The sequence below is a fragment of the Photinus pyralis genome, unplaced genomic scaffold, assembly GCF_008802855.1.
Source record: "Photinus pyralis isolate 1611_PpyrPB1 unplaced genomic scaffold, Ppyr1.3 Ppyr1.4_LG7, whole genome shotgun sequence".
NCBI classification, from domain to species: Eukaryota; Metazoa; Arthropoda; class Insecta; order Coleoptera; family Lampyridae; genus Photinus; species Photinus pyralis.
Genome location: NW_022170738.1, coordinates 37275546 through 37296379, shown reverse-complemented (window position 1 = coordinate 37296379; position 20834 = coordinate 37275546). Strand labels below are relative to the sequence as shown.

Genomic DNA, 20834 nt, shown 5'->3' with positions numbered 1-20834 from the left:
TCATTCTGTGTTTTTATTTCCATGATTTCTTCTTCGTATTGTTTTTGTTTCTTTATTTTTATTTTTACATTTTCTTTTGTACTTTTTCTTCTGTTTTCTCAACTCCTTTTCTCCTTTATCTCCCCCTTTGTTTCTTTTTCTATCATTGTTCTGCACCTGTTTCTTTCTTCTTGGCACTCTCTGCACCACCACTCCTTTCCTTTATATATCCCTTCCCCTTAATTTACCTGTTTCCATGTTATGGCTCTTTTTCATAGTTTTCCACTGTGCTCTCTCGGTTTCCTATTACTTTGTTCTTTTTGTTCCTCTAGTCTCTTTCCATAGGTTCTCCAAATCGCTCAAAATCACTTTTATAGAATCAATCGTACATGGCAACTACTCGTAGTTTCCTGTCAATCAACTTTGTTGTTATTTTTGTAGTTTTACCAAGCAGTTAGGACATACCGAAAATATCACAAAATCTATAATGAACCGTTCAAGATATCTAATACCTCCTAAAAAAGGAAGCTTCAAATATGAAATTTACCCCTCACTCAGGGCCACATAAACCATAAGGCGAAATGGGCAATCGCCAAGGGCGAAAAGCGAATAGAGGCAAAATTTGTTAGGCCAATTCTTCCTAATTATCAAACAAAATATAAACCCGGCTCTGAATCTGCCTATACAAAAATTCTGGAGTTGTTCAGATTTATGGAAAGATTAATAGTATTGCCCGACAAAGAAATAAAAAAAAAAATATGATTTAGATCAATACAAGGATCAATACTTTCCTGATGAGTGCGTACAACTTAAATATTTTATTAATAGTGACCATGAGTTTCAGGGAAATTCAAAGTTAAACTTAAAAAAGGTATTAAAAATGTTGTGGTCGGAAAAACCAGAACCTCTACTTTTCCTTCGACTTTTCTCAACATGGACATCGCTTTAGGAGTACACCTTTGTCTTCTAGCAACGAATTCGGCAGGTGAAAGGTCGTTCTCTACCCTTAAAGGAATTAAAAATTATTTGAGAAACTGTTTGAAAAATGATAAAACCAGCGACTTAGCATTATTAAATATTTCGACAGATATTTTTAATTCTTTGGACTAAGATTCTACAATAGAATGATTTATTGCTTTTAAACATTAGACAAAATTTTTAAAACGTTCAGGAAATTTAATGTGGTTTTATGTATGTCTTAAATGTTGTTTATTTATCTTATGCCTAATTAGCATTTTATTTTCAGATAAAATCTAATTTTCGGTTAGTTTTCAAAAAAAGGTTTCTTAAACTTGGTGGATAGATCTCTATCCAACATACATTTGGGGGGGGGGGCGAGAGAATTTTATTTGCCCAGGGCGAAAAATGTCTTAATCCGGCTCTGCCATCACTAACTAATCCAGTCAGACCACTAGTTGATTAGTACAAAAAAAAACAAAAAAGGTACCTACTTTCCTGTTCGTTCTTGGCAAATGAAATTGCATAAAATGTTTTAAATCAATTCGATATTGTTCTAGATAATTGTTTGTTGTTGATTGAATTTTTTGTAATACAATTTCTAATAAACAATCTTCAGACAATGTAGTACATTATTATTTAATTAAATCTTGACAATGTTTGGCCGTATACGTGGCACACCTACTAATTATTTATTATTTAATATACTTTTTAACGATGTGTAAAATACTTTTTCTCTTGCGCATATGAAACTTCTCCTTATTCTTGGGCAGATTAACCAAATAATTAAATATTGTATTTTGAAAATAATCGGAAAATATGCTACTATTCTTACAAAGCATCAGCAACATTCTGGTGTCACCCTGGAGGATACGGCAGGAACCTTAAACTATTTTGAATATTCTCTGTAAAGCTGCACGAAACGTAATAAACGCAACTCGGTGAATTTCTCTATGGTACAGTATAATTATATTATACAAATAATCAAGCTGCATGTATAACATATTCTTCCTAAACGGTAAAAAATAGAAAAAAAGAACACGAGCACAAAGACAAAGCGTCATTACAAAGCGGTAGCTAGAGCTTCATCCCTCTTAAAGTCACAACCTAATAGTTCTCATATTCGAGCGAGTGGAGGAAGACAATTGACCTGATTCTTTTAAAACTCTTATTACATCCCTCGCTGCATTCTTAATACACGTAGAGCCCTTTATCAACAGATTACACACGGAGTTTACTTCCTTTGGATTTTCCCGCAACAAGCGTTTGAAAAGCGATATAGAATTAATCCGAAATTTTTCCCAGAAACGTGCGATTAAAGTAATTTCGTGAAAGGTTTTTATTTAAAACTAACTGTATAGGGGTAGTCTAGACGGATGGAGTTTGGGGAATGGGGATAATGCAGCGCAATGCTAAAGTAGAAAGGGAAGGGCGCAGAAGAGGCAAGGATTCGTAGAGCAGCGCAACACAAGGACGAGGTCGTGGAACTGGGAAAGTGAAATCCCCGACGCATAAAAACAGTATTTTCCATCCACCCCCACTTCTATCACCCCATCTCCTCGCAGTCTATCAACAAAAATATTACCGTTTTTTTGTATGTTGTACACGGTATGGATAAAAATACCCCTCCCTTTCATCTCGGGAGCAACCATGGCTTGGATGCAGTTACACATAGCCGGCTCTCTATCCAGAGCCAGACGCGTCTGGACGCCCGCGCTTTTGGGCAAAATCAATATCGGCAGACACAACATTGCACCTGTCCTATTCTCTCAGTTTCCAGTCCGGATTCAGTTAATTAACTTTCCCTTTCGCATTTTTCCCCCTCGCGAAAATTAATTTTGTAGCGCGAGGCGTAAAAATGCAATTACGCGCGCCTTGAAAACGAAGATTTCTGCGACCTTCATTGCGGGCGATCCTGTTTGAAAACAAACGTCCCGATGCGTGTCATTCGAATTGTGTCATCCATGCTAGAGAGAAATTACGTAGGATTAAATGGGACGGCCAATTCGACAAGGTCGCATACGCGAATTAAAATTCCATCAACTGTATACAATGAGGTGGCTCGTATTTTTTTTCTATAATGGACGAGCGTTAAAATATTCGCAACGTTTATGACAGACATGATGAATAGACGTGTACTGTCCATTGTATTCATCTCGATGTGAATTATCGACTGGTCTACAACTGATATTGGGCAACGTACGCAAAACACACGCAAAATGTGATTCAAAACCATTTGTAAATTATTCAATGCATTTAGGGGAGAGGGTTGCAAACAGTTCCCAAGACCGACAAAACAGACACGTTTCCAAATAAATAGAGAAGCGAAAGTTATCCCCGACTTCGATTCCCAACAATTTTTGAAAATAAAATTTCAAGTTTAGTTTTTAAAGGCATCTGATTGTCAAAAATTGAACACAAGTTTTTTATTTTCAATATACATAAATGTGTATTACGAAAAACACAAAAATACGATTGTTTAGTCTTAACGAAAATTATTTTTTGTACCCTTTGAAGCAATTTCTCAAACATTTTCTCAATTACGGTTTCAATACCTTGTAAGAAATAAAAATTAGAATTGCCTTTGCAAAAAACCAAATCTTTTCGAAGTTTTCTTAGTGGGTACGCAGATTTAGATAAAATTGTTAGTAAGTGGTTCATGAAAAAAATACAACAAATGATAGCATGAAACCTATAACTCATCTGATATATTGCATGTGGGGGTGATTTGAATTATTCGCGATCTTTTTTATATCACAATCGAAAGTTGGTTAGATGAGGATCTGGGCGAATTTTCGAGCTGGAATGAAATTAATAATATCTTTCGAAAATATCGTCAAAAAAAGCAAATTTCTGATTTTATTATTTATTATTGCGATATTTTTAACTCTATCTAAGTTATTTTACATTTCTTTCCAGATTATTGCGAAAATTCGCAACTTTTCCCTCATTTAACCAACTCTTAAGGGCGAGATCCCCATTGTGGCACCCTGTGTACAAAGTGTGGAATTGATACTATGAAACATAGGGACAATTTGAATAAATATGTCCATATTATTATTAAATGTAATATCACAATAGAAGACGTAATTACGAAGCGAATGATTCAATTTGATTCACGTTTAGGAAATTTAAATTGTATCTGATCTCTCTATCCTTGGGAATTCTATCAATTTCTACTAAATATCCTGTTATCCGTATAAATTGTGACTATTAGCAAATTAATGTAACTGCTTTCGACCCAGCTCGTTCATGATTTTGGACTTTCTGAACGTTCGTCCGTCCGTCTGTGAACATGAGAACTCTTGAACGTTTTGAATTTTCCAATTCAGTTTTTAGTAATAGGTAGACAATGATCACTGATAAAATTTTGATCATCTGGACTTTCCGTCCATCCGCCTCTGTACATGATAACTGGCGAAGGCTTTCAAATTTTCCACTTCTGCTTTTACTAATAATAACGCCGTGTGTGTTTATTATTTCGATAAGTAAAAGTTAATAAGAAAAAGTGTTTTCCCGAGAAATTTTGGTGTAGTCGATTTTTGGTAAAAAAGGAACTGCCTTTTTTGAGCCCTGAAAAAAAAATTGTCTCAGATCGACCCGGGAAAAAAATTTTCTTATAGAATGTGGCCTGTAGAATCCATAATTTCAAACAATTCCAAGATTGGGCTACTAGTTCAAAAGATACAGCCTTTTGAATTTTCTTTCGAAATTGGTTTCCAGTCTATAACTTTTAATTAAGAAGTCTGATCGAAAAAGTACGAATTGATTTGGATTCTACGCACCCAAATTAATAAGAAAAAGTGTTTTCCCGAGAAATTTTGGTGTAGTCGATTTTTGGTAAAAAAGGAACTGCCTTTTTTTGAGCCCCGAAAAAAAAATTGTCTCAGATCGACCCGGAAAAAAAATTTTCTTATAGAATGTGGCCTGTAGAATCCATAATTTCAAACAATTCCAAGATTGGGCTACTAGTTCAAAAGTTACAGCCCTTTGAATTTTCTTGGGCATGAAAGTGGCCGTGGGGTGCGATCCACCCCAGACCTGTAAATTAGGGTTAAGTGTGAAGTTGGCCCCGCTCCGCTTATTTTTATTTTTCTCATGTTATGTAGCAGCACTAACGATAAGCTTCGAGCACTAAAGAGCACTAACTGTCGACACATTTTTGTCAAATTATATCATGCGAGCGGAGCCAAATTCACATGGGTCGTAAAAAAGTTATTTGTTGAGATCGTAGAGGAAAAAAACAACGATGTTCAAAGCAAAAATCCCCAAAACTTTTAAGCGCGTAATTCAAACTCTCCTTACCTATTCTGAATCACATGGTACCTATACATAGACAAATTACAACAAATAAGTATATCAAAACAATTGTGTGGTATAGTTCTCTACAGACTAAAAGGAGTATTTTTTTCAAAATAAATGGTTTAAAATTTATGGTTCGCGTATGGTCACTGTTAAATAACTCTACACTACCACAAAAATTGATCTTGCCTAATTCATCTAACAAGGATTTGGAACAGTTTCAGAATCAAAATTTGTATTATACCGATACGCTAATTTTTTAAAATAAGACTGGGATCAAAGCTCATCCGGGTATGATGCACCCTGTATATACTTTTAAATCATTTAAGGCTTAACAAAAAAGTTAAATATTTTTTATATACAGGACGTACCATTTGAATTTCGAATTCGAGTATTGAATTGGTTTTTACTCAGACAAAAACTTGATACTCACAGTGCTAAATTTACCAAAGTTAAAGGAATATCCACACTAAAAATGGCACCTCCTCATCAGTCTAATTACTTACTAACCCTTAACAAAAAGTGAACGTTTTCTCAGTAATTTAAATTTTTTTAAGATGGCGCTCCGATGGTGGTGAAAACTGATTAATAGCTTCCCCTTTCACCCTTAACATCTACTTGTCTTTAGGTTGATGTCTAAGCCATTTTTTGCTAATCACTTCTGTTATAATTATTGTCTTAGAGTCGTTAAATCCCAAAAAAGACACAAAACCTTCCCCATACTAATTTAATTAGACAAATTATGAAACCAGCGACTAGTTTCGACCAACGGTCATCTTCTGGCTTACGGAAATTACAGAATAAAACTTTTAAAACATTTAGAAGTACACAATGTAAAATTTGTAAGACAGCATAGGGAAAAAACGATGACAATTAAACAATAACATTAAAAAACAACTTCATTGAATGTAATCTTAGGTACATGTTGTGAAATTAATTGACTATTTTTTATTCTGTAATTTCCTCAAGCCAGAAGATGACCGTCGAAACTAGTCGCTGCTCTCATAATTTGTCTATTAAATTAGTATGGGGAAGGTTTTGTGTCTTTTTGGGATTTAACGACTCTAATATACACAACCCCATTTTGAGTTTCACCATGGATATCTCCGATTCATAATTATTGTCTGTCTGAAACCTTTCGGATTATCTGGCTCGCATGAACCTAAAATTAATTGAAAAATTTAGTCAAACCAAATATTAAACTCAAAACATAACATATGTTACGTTCATCCCAATTCCTGCCATTACGAGTATTAAGAATCCTGAGATGAGATCCTTCATAGATTATGGTTGTCCGCCCGTTAGTCTGTGTTCGCTGAAACTATTAGTTAAGGACGGCATACTATTCATGAGAACCAATAGAGGTCGCCACTGACAAATTGCATTGTAAAATTATATCAAACTTTGAGAATGACTCCTGGGCTTATACAATCATTGTTTAGTCTGGTTTTTGAAAATATAAATTCTACATACATTACTCTAGAGCGACTGTATAAAGGTTTTACTAAAAAGACAGTAATTACTACAATATTGCTAAAATAAGAGGGCACATTTTATATTTTATTTTAAGCAATTGTTGAATTTTAAAGTACAGTCGCTGTAAAACTGTCCCTCCTCTTTCAATATTGAAAGTTTTGTCATTTAAAACCCAATATTGCGCCCAGGAGTCATTCTCAAAGATTTCATTTTTAAAAAGTTACATCAATCACAATGGCGGCAAGCAGCAGTAGTGCAGCTATTTACTTCTAGATGTCGCTAAGGTACAACTTAACTTGGCGCGCGTCTGTAAAAAATATAAAGGAACTGCTGCATCCCATTATGATGTCATTGAGTACAATGAATGGTTGTTTGTCTAAACACGAGTACATAAACGCGACCTATGCCAACATTCCTTTCTTTTTTACTAAGATAAAATGACATTTGTGATTTGAATGTGTGTGGGCGACCCTCCAGAAAAGAAGACAGGTAGTTAAATCCGTTTGGTAATTTTACACGATTGTGCAACGCTGCCCTTATCCTATGTCTATCCTACGACGTGCATTTCCTAAAAATCACAGGGGTGCAAAAATGCATTTATTATCTTCGTTGGCGCAGAGACCAGATCTACTGTCCAAATTATCCGGGTATGCTCAGGGGTAGAGATCATGGGGGCGGGGGTGAATTTTCAGTAAAAAAATATGAATTGCCCCGAGTAACAATTTTTTCAGCACGGTTAATTCACTGCACCCTCGTAGCGCCGCTCCTGGGCATCCTCTGTCAATTTCGAGGGCAGAGATGGACTCTACACCCCCAATAACCCCCGAGTAGGATTTCTCCCGCGTTTCATATAAGGAGCGATCAAAAAAGGATTGACAATCGAGTCGCCGATTTTCTGGGTAACCAAAAATTCCAAAGGTTGCTCAACAACAACTCTTTTTTGATCGCATAGTATGAAGTATTCGTGAAAATAATGATTACAAATTGTAGGTTTGACAAAATAAACAGTTGGTTGTAAATAAAGCAAATTCCCCTATGTATCCTTTAAATTCACCACGTCAAAGAATTATAAGAATATTGACAAATGAACGTCAAAAATTTTATTTGCGATTTCGACTGCAGAGCGAGAGCAGAAGGGCTAGGTATTTGAACAAAAAAACATGCCTTCAATTTGTTGAATAATCTCTGGTAATAGTGCATAATCTGTTTTTGCGTGTACTTTTAAATGTAATTTAATCTATGTCAACCAGCTGTTTTTTATNAATTTGTATTATACCGATACGCTAATTTTTTAAAATAAGACTGGGATCAAAGCTCATCCGGGTATGATGCACCCTGTATATACTTTTAAATCATTTAAGGCTTAACAAAAAAGTTAAATATTTTTTATATACAGGACGTACCATTTGAATTTCGAATTCGAGTATTGAATTGGTTTTTACTCAGACAAAAACTTGATACTCACAGTGCTAAATTTACCAAAGTTAAAGGAATATCCACACTAAAAATGGCACCTCCTCATCAGTCTAATTACTTACTAACCCTTAACAAAAAGTGAACGTTTTCTCAGTAATTTAAATTTTTTTAAGATGGCGCTCCGATGGTGGTGAAAACTGATTAATAGCTTCCCCTTTCACCCTTAACATCTACTTGTCTTTAGGTTGATGTCTAAGCCATTTTTTGCTAATCACTTCTGTTATAATTATTGTCTTAGAGTCGTTAAATCCCAAAAAAGACACAAAACCTTCCCCATACTAATTTAATTAGACAAATTATGAAACCAGCGACTAGTTTCGACCAACGGTCATCTTCTGGCTTACGGAAATTACAGAATAAAACTTTTAAAACATTTAGAAGTACACAATGTAAAATTTGTAAGACAGCATAGGGAAAAAACGATGACAATTAAACAATAACATTAAAAAACAACTTCATTGAATGTAATCTTAGGTACATGTTGTGAAATTAATTGACTATTTTTTATTCTGTAATTTCCTCAAGCCAGAAGGTGACCGTCGAAACTAGTCGCTGCTCTCATAATTTGTCTATTAAATTAGTATGGGGAAGGTTTTGTGTCTTTTTGGGATTTAACGACTCTAATATACACAACCCCATTTTGAGTTTCACCATGGATATCTCCGATTCATAATTATTGTCTGTCTGAAACCTTTCGGATTATCTGGCTCGCATGAACCTAAAATTAATTGAAAAATTTAGTCAAACCAAATATTAAACTCAAAACATAACATATGTTACGTTCATCCCAATTCCTGCCATTACGAGTATTAAGAATCCTGAGATGAGATCCTTCATAGATTATGGTTGTCCGCCCGTTAGTCTGTGTTCGCTGAAACTATTAGTTAAGATCCCCAGATACTTTTTATAGCTTCTAAGTTTCGTTCGCCCATCCGTCCGTCTTTCTGTCCGTCCATGTGCGCTTTAAATATTTTTAAAAGTGGCCGATTGTATTGAAATTTGCCATTAAGGTAGGATGCTATTGAATTGGATGCATTTTTGTAGACCATATGTATTATGATTAAAGAAGGTCAAAATCGTTATTTATCCACGCACCAAGAGAGTTGGCAAAAACACCAAGAGCAAAATGGAGCTCAATTGCACGTTTAATTAATGTAATGCAGATATTTCAGGGGGTGATAGTACCCGTCAAAATAAGAAAAAAAATGCGAATATATGCATGGTCTTAAAAGGTGTCGTTATACAGGGTGTGTAATGATTGAGAATTGCTAATTGCTGGAATGTACCGGCAACTATCCGCGTGAAGTCAGTAATACCATTCCCGTAGAACATTTCGATATTCAATATAAAATTAGCAAAAAATATTCGCAGTGGCGTAACGTAGGGTACAGCGGAGGGATACAACTATTTCGAGACTGGTAGCAATAAATATGCAAAACTATATAAACCATATAGTCAAATAATAAGAGGCAAAAACATATTGTTGACGTGAGTTACATATTAAAATCGTTGGCGAGGGCTTAAGGCAAATTTTCTCAAATTACCTACTTTGAATTAAAGAAAGCCTTGTACAACACAAGGCACAAATATCCAATAACAAAAAATACATTGGCCCTTTCGTGTGGGTGCTAATTTTACCGACATCAAATCAATATTCAATAAACCTCTCAACTGATTTTGGGTTATTGTAATTTACACAATCGTGCCGTCGTTAGTGGTAAATAACAGTTATTGATTTAGGTGGAACTCGAAACTTCGGGGCAGTGTAGCACTAAAAAAAAAGGTACTAATCCCGTAAGTTGAGAATCTCCCGCGTTTGCATCAAAATGATATAAAACGAATTCTGGTTTCGAAGAAAGTTCCATTAATTGTACGAGAAACTTAATTAGAAGAGAAAGTCGCGATCGGTTGGTTCAATATTGAGATGAGTAAATAAAACGAACACGAGAGGTATTTAATTCGTCTTTGTCTCGTTGAGCGCCTCACCCCAACACAACTCTGTATCTAGGTCGCAGCCTTCAGCAGGGTTCAGAGGTCACGGTAGAGCTGATTCAGCTGCATTCTAGTAGGAGAAGTAAGGGAAGAGTAAATGCCCAAACCGGGAAATGGATCGATACTGCGGGACAACACAGTGAATGGGGTTACGAACGAAATGAAATTTTGGGGTTGTTTTCAAGGGAAAGGAGACTGTTGTTTTTTTGTATATCGCCCACAGCGGAACATGATTCAATTTCGAGCTTGTAATTGGGGTGTATTTCTATTTATGGAGAATTTATAAATAATGGCGGTTCTTGAAGGGCCAGGGGAGAGTGACGCTAACGGAAAAGGAGAGTAGGCGCCGCGGCGGCGCGTTGCATCCGTCCTATTCAGGTCAGAGACTTGCACAATGGGGTAAAGTGTCATAATGTTGGGAGTGGGAGGGTGGCCATCGACGCTTTGTTTCTTACAATTTTTATCGGCATGAAGGGCGTTAAATAGGAGGTGACATCAATTGGACCCGTTCGCCCGCAATGGGCTCAAGGTTGAATTTACTGTACGAATCCAATCTCCTTTTTGATACACGAGCAAATTGGGTCAAACCGCGGTTAACTTATCAATTTATTTTACATTCGACGAGAGCGTAATGTGACTGAAGTGCGTTTGGGAGAAAATTAAAATTCACTTTCAAACTATTGATAAATGGGTCAAAGGGCGACGGCACGTGCGTTTCGCATGTGGAAGTTTAAACTAGATCACCCCATTACACAGACGTCAGACGTTAGGGAGCAAAAGAATTAAGGTCTAGGTGGGGCTTGGATCATAGAAAGTGGGTTACCCGGACTATCCTGCTCCTGCAACCCAAATATCACATGTAATGTCGATATCAAGGAGAGCTCTGGCGTAGCTGAGAGAAACTTTCAAATGGGCTTTTCTTGTATTCAAATTTTATTTGTAGGTGATGAACAGGGCGCCGGCCAGACAAGAGAAAGTTATCATGAATAACATATTGAAATTCTAGGGATTTCAATTAAAACATTGGAGGAAAGAGTGATGTGTGTATGTAAACTTCAATGAAGGGAGGGATGCTGCGTTTCAATATTTGCGTGTGTAAATTTTCACTGTCGTTTTACGCTTCCCGGATAATTCAATTTACGGCAATGCAACACTAATTACTGCGGTTAATGTACTTACAGGTTTAATTAAATTTGTTAACGCTTGTTGGAATTAAAGTTCATGGTGCACTTTTTTGTTATGTAAACAACTTTAATAAAAATTTTAACTATACCTAGGGACAGCCGAGTACATCTACTATCCGATTGTACAGATAGGGCGAGAATAAGGTAAATTGTGAGCGCTATTTTCGGATAAATGGGTCACGATATTTCACCAACCCCTTATGAAAATAGAACAGAAAAATTTGTCCTTCCATTACAATTTTTTCAATGTCTGGGAATTGTAAAATACGATATTGCTTAGTTTATGGTCAAGTAGTATATGAGGGACAGAAAATTATTTCTCTTGTCATAATGAGTTATTATTTATCGAGTACCTACGTGTTTTATCATTATTCTTCTTACTCTAATCGTAAAGTTAAGTGGTATCGTTTTATGTGCCAAGTTTTATGTGACGATTAATTTTGCGTGCAAAGAACACTTCAGGGAGAAAATAGCTTTTGAGTTCTTACTATTATTACAGGGTGTCCAATAACAAGCTAACGATTATTATAATGGGCGCAACTAATGCGACTCTATTTTTATTCACATGCACAAAATACCCTTATGTAATACAAACGAGACAGCTCGATTATTTTCAGGATTTGCACAGAAAAAATTCCAGTCCTTCACTTGTAAATAACAGAAATTTAATTTTTTAATGGAAACCCCCCATTATTTCTCTGCATCAGTGGATTACACACTATCACAACCCTGTACATAAAACATAAGTGTACTGTGTTTGCAGCAACATGAAATACATGTCTATTATTGGAGATGTGCAAGGCTCCCTTTCTACTTGTGATAATGAAAGTATTGGAGACCTAAACCATATAATCTTAAATTGCAAGTTAAATGCAGATCCCATCTCTCTACTATATCAAGAGCTAATTGATATTAATACTGCTCTCCCCATTAGTGTCCCTACTCTTTTGTCTTATTCATATAAAGAAGTGTACGATATTTTAATACGATTTTTAGTTAGATCAGAAATTTAACATCAATCCGCGCTATTCAATAATAGTTCTGTGGCAAATAGACGTAGTCTAATGCTATAAATAAAAAAAATAATAAGGTTAAATGAGAAAAGTTCGTAGGCGAAATAATGATAGAGATCCACTGATGAACAACGTGGACGTGGAGATTTTCTTATTTCCTTATTATAGGCTATCGATTTCGATATCTGGTTTCATTATAGGCAATTTTATTACAGCATTTATTCCCTTCTTGTGAATTAGTTTTCTTCCATTCATTTTATAGATATTACAAAGGGATAACAGGAGATTAAAAAAGAACTGCCTTCACCTTTTGTGTCGAGTCTAGAGGTGGAAGACTAATCGCATAAAGTGCAATTGGTTTGGTTCGGTGAGCCCGACGGATGAGCCAAATCAAGCCGAGCTCGTAGAAATATGCTCATTAGTGATCGACGTTTCCAAAATCTAAATTGGCTCGTCCACATTTTTGCTGACATTTTCATTAGTTGTAATTAAACAAATAATCGAATGCCCCTTGTAGTACATGCATTTTACCTCAAAAAGAGCTGTCACCTTAAGAAAAATTAATCAAAAATCGATTGATATTGGTTTCTCATTTTAACAGGGAACCACGTAGGTACGGAATCTGTTCCAAAAACTAAAATTGGACTGAAACCACAGAATGTTTTCAAAGAAATTCGTCATTTCTTTAATTATCGTTCTTCCTTTAATAAATAAATAGCGTTTACTTTCAAAACTCAATAACCTGGAAACCATTGAATTGAGATACATTATGTTTCTTAAAAAGTTTTCTTAAAAGAAGAAGAATTGAAATACATATCCAATAATATACAGGGTGTTCTATTTAAAAAAATGCAAATTTGGTGTGTCACGCTTTTACGACCAACCCTGTAAAATTAAAATTATGACTACCTAGCAGATATTGAAGAACCTCCACCCTTTTTTTGATATCTTGTATATTTTCCTCGATAATCGACACTTTTCAGACTTATCAGCGACCATGTATATCTCAATAGATATTTTTTATTAAATATAAAACCTATCGCAAAATTCTTAAAACCGATAACGAAACAACCAAACAAATATGACCCCCACAAGTACACTCCCGAGACATCTCTCTTTAGATATTTTAAATGTCAACATGCCACTTGAGATCAATTATTTGTAAGCTCTTGAAAAATTTGAATAAACAAGGACATATTTAAAAAAATAAGTTATAGAGATTTGTAAAGTATAAGAAACTGCTCCTGCCCTGTCGCAGAATTTTAATTCTGGAAGGAAAATCCACCCCAATAAATGAGAACTTGACCCCAAGAAGAACGGTCAACTTAATAATTAATACTTAATAAAATCTACGATAGGGAAGTCTTGAACTAATGCTAATATGAATGTAAAAAAATTTGCGCAAATACCACCTGCCCTTTTACAAGTTACGAATTTGCAATTGGACATTTCCGGAGTACCAGTCTTTAACACTTTGCAACGCCCTTCCGGATCAAATGTAAAGTGGCCTAAACCTTGGCCACTTTCAAAACAAAATTAAAGGATTCAGTATACTGTGAGCGTGAATTTGTTACCGCTATACTTCTTTCTAATTACTTGTGTGTGTTATATTTATATTTTATTTTTTATTCTTGGCGTGTTATTGCAATTTCTCTTACAAATATGATATGATATGTTTAAGAATATGTGTACGAAATTTGGTTCCAATCAGTTGAGCCGTTTGGCCGGAAATAAGAGTACAGACAGACAGATAGACCGACGGACCGATCGACATAATCGAGATTTTGTTTGATTCTAACTCCTGGTGCTTCAAAGCGTGTATTTCCGTCAAATAAGTGGGAGGTCATTTTTTACCCCAATGCAATACCTCCCTTACTAACGTCCGGGTGGTAAAAAATGCCGCCTTACAGTCCCTTCATATGCGTGGTCGTTGAAAAGAATTTCAACATGATTTTATTAAGAAGAATTTTGTACTTTCCCTAACTCTACTCAAGTTTTGAGTTGTGTAGGCTTAAATTCAATACTAAACAGAACACCCTAAGTAGGATTTATGATAAAATAAGGGAAAGTTTAAATTTGTCTTTAAATATTGCTTCTGTACTCTTCACTTTTCCTCACTTTACTCAAGTTTTGAGATATTCAGACCCAATCCAAATCAGAATATTTTATTTATAGAATCAGCAACGAAACGGGAAAAGTAGGATTGGCTACGTTTATGGTAACATTTACATAATGGAAATGGTCCATGGTCTTTTACGCATTCTGCTTTTCTTTGTCAACGGGTCGTATTTGACGACATGGGAATGACAAAGGTCGTGGAGCTGTACCATATCCAAATACTTAAATAGAAATTTAGAGCAACGACCATTCATAAGCAGACGATCATCGTCCATTGCTTTAATTCAGTTTTGATGCACACAAATGAAGACTGATGATGTTAGAACTATTTGCGTAAACATCTACCAAATGTTCGGCTTAATGAAGGACCACATAAACAAGTCGCCAAGATCAAAGTCACCAGTGTCACAAGCTAAAAATAGACACGGCGACAATAACCCAATTAAGGCGGTACATTACGATGCGAGTATTCCCAGAGTAAGGCGGGTAAACTGCATACACGTGGCGGCGTAATTCGTAACGACTCTCCCTAATGCAGTTCACCGCTAATGAACCCTAATAAAAGGTTTAACTTTAAATCTTGTTTATGTTCCATTACTCGTGCACGGCTTATTATAGGAGCACTAGATAGGCTGTAATCCCGTTAGATCATATACCGTGGAGACACTACAATATATGAAACAAAGCAGTTTGCAAATTTAGCGAATGGTTGCAGTGACCCAGTGCGACGAAGCCGCAGAAACGCGAAATATACACAGAAGGACATGTATGACCTCAAACGTTGGTGTAGGTCATGTTGAATTTGTACGTCTGCAATGCCCCCCACTCCTTGCACACGCACTTAACTCCAAAAAGTCGCCGGTCTACTTAATATGCAAACTGGTCACACCCCCGAAAGTAGTGCTTTACAATGCAAGGGCGAAATTTACGGCAATTGCGAGCGACCTTGAGGCAAAATTGGTATTGTTATCTGTCAATTACCGCGTCTGCCAATTTACAAAGGTCGTTATTATTTGCTGAATTCATTACAGCAAATTGGTTTCAGTCATGTCTGATTTTACACTCAGGGTCGCGAGCTCGACAACTATTATTAGAACAAATATGGTCGTAATTTATTTAGCATTGGCAAATAAGTGGATTAAGTGCGATTACGTAAAAAGCACGATGTACGAGGCGACATCTATCACTCGAAAGCTAAAATTTCGAGTAAATAAAGCGAGGTACAAGGGAGTGACCTTGGGCAGGCGGCGCAGTCAAGTGGTTGACGTCAGTTTCAGTTGCATGTGCATCTGACAGGAAAGTACCACTTTATTGAGGTTAAACACTCACCCAAACAGTTCATCATCAGACATAACAATCAATTGTAAATACAAAAACACTTTATTAGTCACAAGGGATTTTTTTGTGTGTTCCTTGACCAGTTTAATTAAACAATTGATGCTAGTCCCAGATAAACCAAAAATGAATGAAATTTGAGGTCTCCAATTTTGTCTTGAAATTGGTATGGTTCAGCTAATTATGAGATGTGGTAATTTGCTGATAAGATTAATGAATCAATGTTGTATTTAAACAAACGAATTACGATACCGCAAATGAGATGAAGCTGCTTTATCAAAGGTTGACAACACACCAAATTACTGTGATTGCTATGGCAACATAAAATTATTTTTCATACAGTGCACCATCCAACATTAATCTCATTTAAACTGTTTCAAGTACAAAGTATTCGAAGCTGACCACTACAACACTGAAATGAGGTTATTTGAAAAATGATTGTTCCACAATGGCGCACCTCGTTCTCGAGTTAGAAGAGGAACAGACGAACAGACAGACGGACGGACAAAACCATTACATGAGAATTTGTTTTCTTTTGAAAAATTCCCCTGAAAAAATCTATAAGGTGCACTTCACTTTTTCACAAGCTTCCAAAAAAGGAAAACGAGGAAACTCCAACGTAATTATTTTCAAACTTCAAGCTATTTGACGCTAAACACACATTTATACATCTGAATTACAGTCACAGATTAAAAATTCAGTTATTTTTTCCCTAGATGGCTAAGCGAGTAGAAACTTAATCCATGGACTCCATCGCACGTTTGATAAAATGATTTATTTTAATCTGATTTGTTTAAATCGGATTTGATCTCATCAAATAGTTCCAGTTAATATTTTATTCTTTAAATTTACATATGGAATATGTAATTAGAAACCAGGAAACAAATAAAAAAGATACATGGGCAAATAAAAGCAACAATTCTCGTAAAGGTTAAGGTAAACGTTATAAATGAACACATGAAAAGATGCGTGGTCATTGAATACAACCAAGTTTGCAAAGTATCTTTGTTTAATTTTCCTTCAACATTACCAAAACAGTAAATACAAAATTTAAAATTATTGCCCCTAAATTGGAGTCGTTGCAGTCGTTCTCAGGAATGAATAATTTTCAAGTCGTATTTTTTGCAGTCTGGAAAGGGTCAGAGATACAAATTTGGTTAAATGGGAGAAATTGTGCAATTAAAAAGAGCGTTTAGAAATCCCTGAACATTTTTTTTTATTTTTGAAATATTTTGGAAAAATCGGATTTTTCCATTCTACGAACTATTTTGTGTAGCGTTAATATTTGACCTAGAAATGGCCCGTAAACACAGTAAATACTAATGTATTGAGTAGCATTTTTTTTTATTATGAATACAACAATATACGGCACCAAAAAAAAACAAAAGTTGAAAACTGTTGGTTTCAACAGGATGGTGCACCCGCGCACAACGTCCTAATCGTGCCAATTTTCCTGAAAAATGGATAATATATCCGTTATCCGTGTTTTTGACAATGTGAGGAATTGGCCTATTAAACTAATGAGCATCTCCCCTATCGGCAGACGTTGGGGTAAGTTAGAAAAAACGGCGTACGACGGGGTAGGTGCATCGAGGACCCACAAAGCTCCAACTATATAAAAACTTTAGTAGTTTGATAGTTTTTGTTTAAACTACAAGTAACCTTGTAAAAATAAAATCCCCGCCCTCTTGGTTTAAAATTTGCCAATTTTTTTTTAATTCGCTCCTACCTACATATCCATACACGATTGCGAAGATTATAATTTAATTTTTTGTATAGCAAAAATTGTTGTTTCTTGGATAGTCTGCCTAAATGATCTACAAGCAACCCTCCACTTTCCACCTAAGGATTCATTACTGATTTAAGATTGCCTAATTTTTAGAAAATTTGTAACGAAACACCCATTTTCCGCTGAGAGGACTTTGAGGACCACCCGGTACATGAACGCACGGTATCAAGATGTGGTATAAATTTGGAGCACTTCGTTACGAGAAACTGTAGCTTCTAGATCTAAAAGTAATTTCTTTGATTTCTAGCGTTGTGTTTTAGCCGCCGATAAGGAAGTCCAATGCTGTAACTAATTTGCTGTTTGTAACCGTTTCCGTTTAATTATTCTTCCACTCCGAAAGCTCACCGAAAATTAATATTGTTCCCTTCATTGATTAATAACCGATTTTAGGTTCCCAATATGAAACGAAAAAAAGCAAGGCAATGCCCGGCAGTTTATTTCATTATCGTAGCCCTTTTGCGTTTGACCCGAAATTCTGTATTACCGAATTTTGAAATTTTAATCCGGCCAATTAAGTATAAATAGCGATAGTTAAACAGATGTGTTGTAGCAAACCTGTATGATTAGATTGTGTCTAGTGTCAAATGAAACGCGCTTAATTAACACGAATTTCAAGATTAGTCCCTGATCTTTAGGACGTCAGGGAATTTGGTAATTAAATTTTAATTTTTGGACGTTGTGCTTATGACTCAAGTACGCCGCGCCGCCGCCGGCAGGAAATTCCGACGTTTCCATTCCGTATTTTGAGAATTCTATGGTAGTTTACAGGAGATCTTTTAGCATTTTTCGCGTGCACTCTAGGCCGATATAGTTTTTTTATACGACACTGTACCGTTCAAGTTCAAAGTAGGCTTGATTATTTTTTCCGTTATTTATAAAGTGTGTTTTCCTTGTTTCATTTTCCCGTGGCTAATAGATACCGTTAGTTAATTTGTGCTTCCGTTTCGATTTGCGAAATTATCGTCGTGTGGCCCGTAATTCTGTTTTAAATTTGCGGCAGTGATCGCCGTCATTTGCCCACAAGATCTCTGGAGTTATCCGCTCCTTCATTTCGAGTAACTACGGCTTTTGGGGACCGTTCCGCAAACTGCCCCTTGACCAGGAGCAAGGATTAAAACCTCCTGGTGGCGCCCGAGAGAACCGTACCTTTCCAACGAGTTTACCATACCGGTTGGCCGACTACCGAAGATTCGTAAAATATTTCAAATTATCTACATAGAATTTTTTTGCGAATGAAAATTGTACTTTTGAGCTACTGAAGTTCGTAACTCCCTGATATTTGATCCAGAGTTGGTATTTGTTTAATGCAACTCTGTGTATATCTTAACGTCAATTTTTTATTCTTTCTCTTGACTACAATGATGTATCCTTTAAATTTTGGCCGGAACCAAAAAGAAAAACCTTATTTTTTACAGTTTTTAGATAGTAGCCATGGATTCATGGAGATTCTGTTTTGTTTACTGTATCCATGGTAACTAAGACCAATCGACAAAAATCACTGACAGTAGAAGCATGTCATTTCAAATCATATTCAGAAAAGAAGATCTGACATAAGTGCAATAAGTGCACAAGCAAGGAAACGAATTTGTGAAGGAAGAATCATCATTTTTTAAAAAATCTAAACAATTTCCACCCTTTGCACTATAGTGTAAACCGTCATTATTTTTGAATTTACCGCTCACAGATTCGCTTCATTGCTGTGCACTTATGTCAGATGTTCCTTCTGACACAAGCTCTCAATTATTTCAACGCCTACGTAATAAACATTTAAATCGGCTCTGCAAATCCATTTAAATCGAGTTTTCTCTGGAACTACTGATCGGATTTGAAAAATAAAAACAGTGCTGAAAACATAATGAACATTCCTGTCGACCTATCTAACATTTATTACAACTTCCCATTTAAAATTTTTGGGGTGGTCAAAATTGGTATTGACTGTTTTCAGTGGGCCACCCTGTATGATAGTTGTACTTGTAGGGGAAAGGAAGTCTGCTAAATGCTAAATGGGTTCGCGCTCCTGGTCTCCAAAAAAGGACACCTGTTGTTCACAAAAATGTTTCCACGTATAAATAAATAGTGACTCTCAAGCTCGTTTAATGGCTGCAAACATTAGCAAGACTACAGGACTGTTTTTAATACCGAATAGGGGAGGTGGAGCCTTGGACCTTTTTCTTTATGATTTCAAGTAATGCATGTCATTTCTAGAACTTGATACTGAAATCTAAAAACATCACGCCTGCCGATTCAATCTAGGGCCTTAATCCCTTTGCAAGTAAAAAATTGCCCTACGCATTGAAGGAATTGGATTTGATCATCTGTTTCGTTAAAAATAAACCACCGTCCAAATCCATTCTAATTTTTTAATTTCTGAAACTCATTATCATATTGAACAGACAGGCATACGTTTACGGGAAACAATAAACCACCTATTGCATATTCATCCCATCCTGTTTGTATAAATCACATCTATCGATTTCCGTAAAAGAACAGTTACTGCGACCGCACCTCGGCTTGAGGAAGGCACCGAAAGGGTGCAAAGATGTAACGTGCGCCTTTTTTTGCACCATTTTGCAGACACTCGGTCGCCATGTAAACTTGTCCTTGCCGCTTTAAATGGTACATTAAATTTAATTACTGCAAAGTTCGTAGTCGTATTCATGGTCAACTCCTCATTATTTATCCTCGACGTTAATTTCGCACGAACACGCAAATATCTTTTTAAAAACATACAGGTTGACGAGATTCTCTCTTGCTCAACATCAATTTGTCAACAAGATCGATAAGTCGAGGTTAATGTGCCGTTCGCAAAGTGATTTATCACGAAAACCTTGAATTTGTGTTTGTTACTGATAACCCAAAATCTGAATTGTTAACGTGCATGAAAAAATGGGTACTTACTTTGATGAAGTTGTTGATTGGCTGCTTTGGTGATGATAGCTCTGAAACAAAAAAAATCATTGCTCAATAAAGAGACATTTTCAAAACCACCAAGAATGCGCCAGCTGGCATACGTGGAACGATCCCCACAGTAATTTCCGCATTTATTCCAAATCCGATTTACAAAAAAAGGTTACTCACTCATTGAAGTTAAAAACCGCATTCGACATTGTGAAAAAAATTCGTAGATAAAATGAAATCATCAATGGAAGGAAGCCGCCGACGGAGACGACGACGGCGCGCATCCCGTTAATACATAATTACTAATAGCGACAT

At 35.9% G+C, this 20834-nt stretch overlaps 1 protein-coding gene across 2 annotated transcripts in view; it reads right to left on the bottom strand.

The window, feature by feature from the left end:
- LOC116175901 (ecdysone receptor) overlaps positions 1–20560 on the bottom strand; it is a 92223-nt gene extending 71663 nt beyond the window's left edge. For both annotated transcript variants that reach the window (XM_031494264.1, XM_031494265.1), the window contains exon 1: positions 20520–20560. The gene's annotated coding sequence lies outside the window, so the exon portion shown is untranslated. The remainder of the gene's footprint in view (positions 1–20519) is intronic.
- Between the last annotated feature and the right edge of the window lie 274 nt (positions 20561–20834).